An 8,824-nucleotide genomic window follows, 5' to 3' on the forward strand; every position below is an offset into this window, starting at 1 on the left:
CAGGCATCACACATTCAAGGGAGGGAAATTCACCACAGTCTAAAGGGAGTTACAGAAGTTTCCAAAATGAGCAACAGTTTTATGTGGGTTATGAAAAATATGTCAGAGTAGACCAGGAAATAAGGGCAAAAGAGACTTTTTTAGGCAGAGAGAAATCCGTTATTAAAAATGAATTTTTCCCTATTTAAAATAACTGCCTTTTTGTCATTATCAGCACTCTTAGAAACAGCAAATTTAAATAGGCTGAATAATTATTTAGTAATCAGCTATTAAATAACTATAATCAAAATTATATTTGTGTGGCTTAATGTAAATTTTCTCCTTCCAAATATGCTTGTGCATATAGGTGCAATCTCAATGGCTAAACAAAGAGTGGGCTCATTCAAAGTTTGAACTCAAATCTATGACTCACTTTCTGTGGTCTCAGTTTCCTGCTTTACACAATAGAGGAATAAGATGTCAGGGCTGTCTAGGGGATCCAGATAATTGTCATTTGGCTAGGAGAGTTTCTACATGTTTTATATACACAGAGATGATTATATGACGATCAGGAGAAAGGTTGAGCAACTAGCAACAGAGTCAAGAAGTGGGAATGTGAGATGATTTGGCTTTTTACACGCACAGAAATAACTTATTTAAATTGCTATGCCTGTCATTGGGTTTGGGCCTTGACCCAAATCTAGCAATCAAGCCTGGAAGATGGAGCCAGGCTTGTAGAGAACAATTATGATTCACTTCTTGCAGACAGCCTTTGGCTATATATGAAATAGATTGATGATGATTATAATGTTAATAATAATAATAATTTGCGCTTACTTAGTAGCTTTCATGCTATATTTTCAAAGATGTTGTAAACATTAACTAATGAAGCCCTACAGCGACTCATAAGGTAGCTATTACCTGTATTGTGCAAATAAATAACCACGGCCAGCAAAGGTTAAATGGGCAGCCTGAAGTCATATAGTAATTCAAAGCCAGAGAAACAGAGATTGATTTCTAGCCACAATGTTGGCTCCTTGACGTCTAGACCACTGTCCTTTCCTTGGCAAAGGAAGCTAACAGTTTGTAGAGCAGAAAATGGGTTATGAGGGAAAGAGCAGAAGTCTGAGGTTTAGGAGTATGCACAGGAGCTGGGTTAGAATTTCCCAGAATCAGTAATCCAATAGGGACATATACTTGAAACACTGTTCTGCCAGAGCTAGCTTCCTACACAGGCGCTCGGCCGCCCTCACGAAGTCTCACGGCAGTGATCCGGGGACATGTTTGGCTTCTTTACCAGAATACAGGCAACTTACAGGTAGAAAAGAGGCTATTTCCTTGAATTCCTTAACATTTAACACAGTGCCTGGCATATCCGAGATATAATAAATAGATATGATGTAATAAATATGTTTTGAATAAATAAATGAATATGTAAAACACTTTTGTAAACTTAGTCTGAGTATAGAAAAAAATCACTGTAAAATGAAATAATTCCAAAAAGCAATGAAATTACTGACTGAATTGAAAGAAAAGGAACCTTCATGTAGAAACCTGAAACATTAACATTGGTGGAAAATACTGGGCTTGAAAGACAGGCCAGCATTTGCTCTGACAATTGGCTACTCTACTATCTTCAGTTTACTCATTTGTAAAAGGTAAGTATAATAACAATGCCAGCCTCAGAGAATTGTCACAAGAATCAGATGAGACAGTATGTGCAGATCACCTATCATTAGATCACACCAAGTCCAAAATACATATTTGTGTTCTTTCCTCCTTTGAAAAGCAATCGTATCTCTAAACCTTAATAGTTGTAAATGTTTAAAAGTAATATTCTTGCTTCTATGTAGAAAAAGCTATTTTCATATGGACAGCGCTTTCTTAGCAAGGCAAAAGGAGGGAAATATTGAAACAGGTTTCTCCCTAATGCTATGTGAGAAAGAAAAGACTAAAGCACAACTAGCATTCCATTTAAGCTGCACCGTCTTAAGAAACACCACATAAATGAGCAAGTTGGAGGTTAGCTAATTTATCTGATACAAACAGTCCCAAATTAATTTAAGGACCTCATGTATCTAATACAGTAAAGACAGTGGATTTTTTTTTTTTTTTTTTGCCGCCTCTAGAAAGTTTCACTTTAGATAATAGTTTATACCTTTAATTTATGTTGAGCTAGTTTGGTATCCTTAGCTTTCTCTCCTTAGTTATCATGTCCCTAAATGGACTAGGGATTCCTGAGAGAGTAACGAAGGATGAACAGGAAGGGCATGGAGGCAGATGCTGAGAAAGCTCCCTGGAAAGCTTAGTTCAGGAATCTAGGAGATAAATTTATATGTTGCCTGATAGTGCTAGCTCTGCAAAAATTAGGAAAACAAAGTATAATTGGGGTTACACCTTAGATTGCTACAAAGTAAATGAGTTATCATCTTTATGAGTTGATTAACACTGCAATATTTCTCTGGGTTTAACACAAATATAATGTGAGATCACTCTTAAGCTGAGCCACCCACAATGTATTAGTGTGTTTGGCTCTATTAAAAGCTTACAAAGAAGCAATAAAAGCTTAGTTTTAAGTGGTGAACAGACATAATTTTATATCTGTCATTACCATTAAGACACACCAATGTGTAATTGAGGGAAATGAATGTTACAACAGAGCAATTATGTTTTTGATACATCCTCAATGCATCAAATGATTGTATCACACTAACAAATTTCTCTTGCTTGAAGTAATAATATTCCATTTGTAAGTCTGTTACTCTGTCAGATAACATATAAACTTGTTAATAGTTGTTAAATATAAAGGAAATAGACAGTTTAAATCAGAACACCAAGCAAATAGAGTCTTTTTCTTGAAGCCAAATTGGTTCACACACCCATGCCCTTCATTAATTCTGTTGATCAGCATGATTCAAATTCAGTTTTTGAAATTTAGAATTGCAACTTAATTGATACTTGCAACTATTCTCATTTCTTATTACACATGTACAGCCTTAGCATGGATTTGAAGTTAACATTAATAAATTTAAAATGCCTGCATTTACTGTTCTCATTTTTTCCTCTCTCTTATCTTCCTAGTGATTATATTTATCATGAAGGATCAGACACAAGAATCAACCTCTTACAAATATACTTTGATCTCACAGAATCAAAATACATAAAATCACAAAATACATACAATTTGTTTTTAAAAATTAATATGAAAACAAGTGAGTTTAAGAAAATACAGAGGAAATAGAATTAGCTGAATAAATTATATACTTTTTTCTGAAAAATTTACTAAAATATTTCTAAAAAGCAACCTACCACATTCTTCTGTAGTGTTTTTAATATGTTCCCTGTTCACCAGCATACACATCTATATAACAATTCTCATTCAAACACAGTGCATCTATTTGCAAATAATATAATGGTTTGGAGATGTATTAAGAGTACTAAAGCAATTCAACACTAACTATACTTTAGACATGCTTTCAACATATTTGAAAACAAGTTTGTTAGAATGAAGACATAACTAATCAGAATAATATGTTAAATAATAACCATGATTGACAGAAGTATTAGTTTTTGAGAACTTTGCTTTAATGACTTTTGAGAAATGTTGACCTAAACGTCTCAAATATTATTAATGGTCCTAAATGATTTCTGCGTCCATCAAGTCATTTGCAACTGTGACTATTTCCACAGCTGAGCTGCTGTTCTGAGCATACCCTAAGCTGAATGGCACACATTATTTTCAATTTGACGATGGCTGCATTTTAATATTTTTGTTGATGATCTTGTCTTGCTGTTTCTCTTACATATAGTTTGCAGGTATCATTTAGAAACTCGTTCAGAAATGTAAATGTGTCAAGTATATGCGCTATAGTGAGTATTTAAAAAGGTTTCTTCTCTGGCATTGGTGTCAAATACTGTTCATTGAAGTAGGTTACCTGGGAAAACGTTGACCATTTTGTACAGACTATTTAGGGCACTTTTGCCTAAAGACAAGAGGATGGGCTAAACCAATTGCTCAGCTTTCTTCTGGTACTATGAGCTTCCAAAACAATGACTTTTGTCGGCATCTTTTTTCCTTCCAATTTGCAGAGTTTTGGTGGCATTTCTTTTCCTGGGTTATTTAATTATTGGTGATATTTGATATAGACTAGGAGTGAGTCTGCTTTGAAACACTTTGAAATGTTTTTAAACTTGCTCTGAATTCTATTAAATGTATTTACATGTGGTTTGCACGTGAAATGTGTACATCTGTTCGAGAAAAAAACTCTTAGGTGGAAAATGAGCAGGGAATAATAAGAAAGCTTTTCTAAAATCCTTCCTAAGCTTCACATGCCAAATCCAATTAATTCATTTTTGATGGGTCATGTAGGAAATTTAAGTTACACAAACAATGAAATAGAGTTTGTTTTCACAACAGCAAGTATGATTACATTAAATGTTTCTACTTGGAATAATATATAAGAATATTAGTACTTTCATTGATTCGAAACCCAAGTTGATTATATTACTCCTTTTATGAGAGATTTATTCTTAAATGGGAAATGAACACATAGATCAGAAAGTCATTGTCTGAAAAGAAAGTGTGACTCAGCATTTCCTTGGATAATATCCTTGACTTTCAGGGCCTCTGTTACCTCATATAAAAGGCTTTGCTATCACTATACAACTTCCAACCTCTCTTCTAGCTTGAAATACTGTGATTCCAAATGTACTCCTGGGAAAATTAAAAAATAAAGTCATGCACTACTTACTACTAAGCATTCAGAATTTTTTTATATGAATGTCAGAATTCACCAAAATAGTTTTTCAAGGAAAAGGAACTAAATAATCAATAATGAGAAAAAGGTCAGCATGATGTTAATACAAAATGTTTACTTATTTATTTATTATTTATTTTTTCTAACTTTTTTTTTTTTTGACACAAGGTCTCACTCTGTTGCCTAGGCTGGAGTGCAGTGGTGAGAGCATGACTCACTGCAGCCCCAACCTCCTGGATTCAAGCAATCCTCCTGCCTCAGCCTCCCAAGTAGCTGGGAACACAGGCACAAGCCACCATGTGGAGAAAATTTATTAATTTTCTGTAGAGATGGGGTTTCCCCATGTTACCCAGGCTGGTCTTCAACTCCTGGGCTCAGGCAATTCTCCCACTTCAGCCTCCCAAAGTGCTGGGATTGCAGGCATGAGCCACCACTGTGCCCAACCCAAAATGTTTAATTGCCATAAAAAATCATCTAAAGGCTGTGTTGGAAGCTTGTGATTTTTGTGACGATGTTCACTTATTTTTGGCATTTCTCAACTGATCAGTTTACAGTAATTTTCCCCTACTACCCAGGGGTGGCAAAGTGATACAGCTTCCCTTTTTCTCTAAGGTATTTTTTGGAGCAGGCAATCAGAAAAAAGGGAAATGGATCCTACTGCCTCTCCAGAAAGACCATGATCTGTTGTCACTGGTTTGTTCATCCTGTCATCTCTATCCTGAGCCTATCCTCTATCCTCACTACTCAAGGGTCTGGGAGAGGGATGGCTGCAGTGATGTAGGGAGATGGTCACATGCCTTTCATCTCAAACTTCTTATCCTGCCAGTTTCCCTACCCCTGGACATGATAAAGTCCCTTCATTGAAATAACAGCTAGATCTCAAAACCAGCACATTGAGGATGAATGGAGGTTGTATTTTTGTAGATTGCTATCTAGCACCATACAAGGAAAAAAGTCTTACACACTTAAGCCTTCGAAAAGACAGACTCAAAAGGGAAGATCGTGAGTTGCTTCCTAGTTTCCAGATATCTTTCTCTCTTGATCCCTTATTTACCCAAAGACCCTTGAAGGCCTCTAGTCTTGTGCACACCCTCCTTTACCCCCAATTAGGAAACCCCTGAGGGTTTTTCTCCTCTTGTCCTCTGACTTTTGACAGCCAACCTAGTACGTCAGCCTTTACTTAAATGTTAATGAAAGTACTCTTTAGCCTGGACACTACTAATTCTCTCTTTTTTTTTTTCTTTTGGTTGATAATGTCCAAAGATGCCTGCTTTATTTCCTGTTAGGTGATTGCATTTCAGGCTGGTAACATCAAATAACAATCTAATTACCAACTCATTTTGTGCCTCTGAACTACAAACCAATAATCCGATGTGGCAGGGTATAACAATGTCAACAGCTTGTGAGGGGCTGGGTTTTCCAAATAAATGATTTGGATGGACAGAGTGCTGAGTGGAGTTGAGGGTAATCTCCAGGATTGTTTAAAGACCTTGACACCTGATTAAGTGAGGCCAAAGCCCCATGAGTCCCTAGGCCAAAGCCCTCCACCCCAAATCCTAAGAGCATAGTTGTTGTTTCTCTTTTGGTGAACTATTATTTTAGCTTTTGGTGAAAGACCTGCCAGGGCGTTCTTCCGCAGAGTGAGCGTGAAGGGCCAATGGATCAGGGCTCTTTCTCTAACTCTGGTATCAGCACGCACATACAGAGACCCTGACAACCAGAGGAACTGCCTGGCAGATCTTTCACCAAAATAAAAGGTTGATCTGCCTGGGCCTGGCAAAGGGAATCCAATGCCTACTCGTGGCTGGCACACCCCCTGCCCTCACTCCCACCGTAGGGTACAGTTCCTTCTGCAGAAAATGTGAGGCTTCTGGTAATTCCTTGTCCTTTTAGTTCTGCTTTGAAAAGAAAAGGGAATGACCACGGGGTGACCAAAGTGGGTGCAGGCACCTTGGCAGAGGTCCAGCGGCCTCAGGCACAGAGCTGGGTGGAGTGAGAGGTCTGTGCGGGCTAGGAGGGGCTCCTCTAAAACCTCAGGGCTGAGTTTCTTGGGAATAGATATCCAAAGGGAAGAATTTGTTAACAAAATTTCAAGATCGTGGGAGCTGTTCATATAAGCAGGCGGAAACTTGGGGAAGGTCAAGATCAAGGAAGAAAGAGAGATAAGAAAGGAATGAGAAGTTCTCATCACGAGGTGCGAGCTCAGTAACAGTAAGCCATTATTATATGAACTAGTACCTTCACTAAATGGTTTTTCTCACCCTGAAAATCCCCACAAGCTTCCTTTTACGTTTGAGAAACTCTTGTCCAAGAACTCATTGATAAGCTGCTGTTTTTCCCTCTGACTAAAAGAAACTATGTCACTTAGAAAAGGACTTTCTCACCAACAGCTCTAACCTGAGGTCTATCAAGACTCTTTCTCTGCTTCGCCTCCATGTAGCTGTCACCAGGCAGTTCCTCTCGCTGTCAGGGTCTCTGTATGTGCGTGCTGATACCAGAGTCAGAGCAAGAGCCCTGATCCATTGGCCCTTCACGCTCGCTCTGTGGAAGAACGCTGTGGCAGATCTTTCACCAAAAGCTGGTGACTTTGCAAAAGTGATGCAGTCCTTGTTCTGGCTAGGCTATGCCATCTCGTGATCCCAAGCAGAGTCTCCAAACATGGTGGATTCTGCTGCTACTGAGAGGACACACACCCCAGGATGCTAGCTGGGTAGTGAATGCAGAAGCAAGGCACCACAGAGAGGTTGGACACTTGGGTTGTGTGATTCAGGACACACTGGATAAGTCGAAGGGTGGAGGGAAGAAAGGGGAGGAGAAGACTGAATTCTAAACAACATCTCAGAAGGCCGGAGCTCCATTAGGTGGGCTCTAGATTGAGCTTTTCTGCCAGGAAGTTATTCACAAAGGCCTCCACAATGGCAGGGGTGATCTCCTCCCACGTCCATCACATACTCCATCAGTGCTGACATGTCCAGGATAGTGAGCAAAGGGGCAGCCTCAGGCGGGTTGGTGTAACCTTGCAGGAAGTCTATCATATCATCCTCCCCAGAAACAAAAAAATGGAAGCGATGCTCCTCCTCTTTGGCTTTGCACTTGGCAATGATTTTCTCAGCTATTGGCTGAATCAGCTGCTTGGCTTCCTGGGACTCTCTGTCATCCTCAGAGTCTACAAAAAGGAGGAGGCAGGGGCCAGTTGAGCTGCAAAGTGTTGGAGTCAGAGAGCTTCAGCACGGGCTTGGGTGCCATGGGAACTCCCAGCAGTCCTCGTCGTTAAGCACCTCCACTCACCCCGCCACATGATCACCTCTCCCTGTGGGCCCAGCACAATGAGCATGGGGAATGCCTTGGATTCTATACAGCCAGACGGGGTGCGACTTCCAGGCCTTTTCAGTATGGGGGTTAGTGAGCCAGAACCTATCACTGAAGTACTGTTTGAAGGACTCTCTGATCTGTCTTCACTGACTAAGATAATCTCAAAGTTCTGGCCTGCCTCCTTGATCTACTAATAAGATTCCACCAGGACCTGGGTGAAGCTTTGGCAGGATGAACACCCATGTGCAGAGAAATAGGGTCCTATGTAAGGCCTTTCTGGGATGCTGCTCTCCAAGAACTGTGAGTCATTTCATAAACCTGAACAGTTTAGGTCCCCAAGGGAATTCCATACCTTCTGGGTCATCTCAGATCACCAGCAGCCCATTCTTGCACACAACCTTTGCAGTGGTGGCATCTACAAATATTAGCAATGGAATATTGGAAATTTGGTATTTGTTCCAAAGTTTCTGTGCTTCTCCTTGTAGGGCAGCGCCAGCCAAGGCATGTCCCACATGAAGTCCTACCACTGCCACTGGTCATCCTTGCTGCTGCTCATCACCAGCTTCTAACCAAGCTGCTCCTCCAAGAAGCCCACCATCTTGGCCCACAACAACCCCAACGCACAAGCAGGTGGGTAGGGAGGCAGCGGCGACCCCGCTTCCTCTGTCCACCTGGCCTGGACACTGCTAATTCTTAATTGCAACAAGGGTGCTGGTGGGCACTCTGATGCCATGTTCAACTCCCTGTCATGGAGAGCTGTAGCTGATTTTGTATCT

General features: G+C 40.0%; 1 pseudogene; it reads right to left on the minus strand.

The window, feature by feature from the left end:
• Positions 1–7,593: 7,593 nt before the first annotated feature.
• LOC101126358 (nucleoredoxin-like) lies at positions 7,594–8,553 on the minus strand (annotated as a pseudogene).
• Between the last annotated feature and the right edge of the window lie 271 nt (positions 8,554–8,824).

Source organism: Gorilla gorilla, chromosome 1, assembly GCF_029281585.2.
Source record: "Gorilla gorilla gorilla isolate KB3781 chromosome 1, NHGRI_mGorGor1-v2.1_pri, whole genome shotgun sequence".
NCBI lineage: Eukaryota > Metazoa > Chordata > Mammalia > Primates > Hominidae > Gorilla > Gorilla gorilla.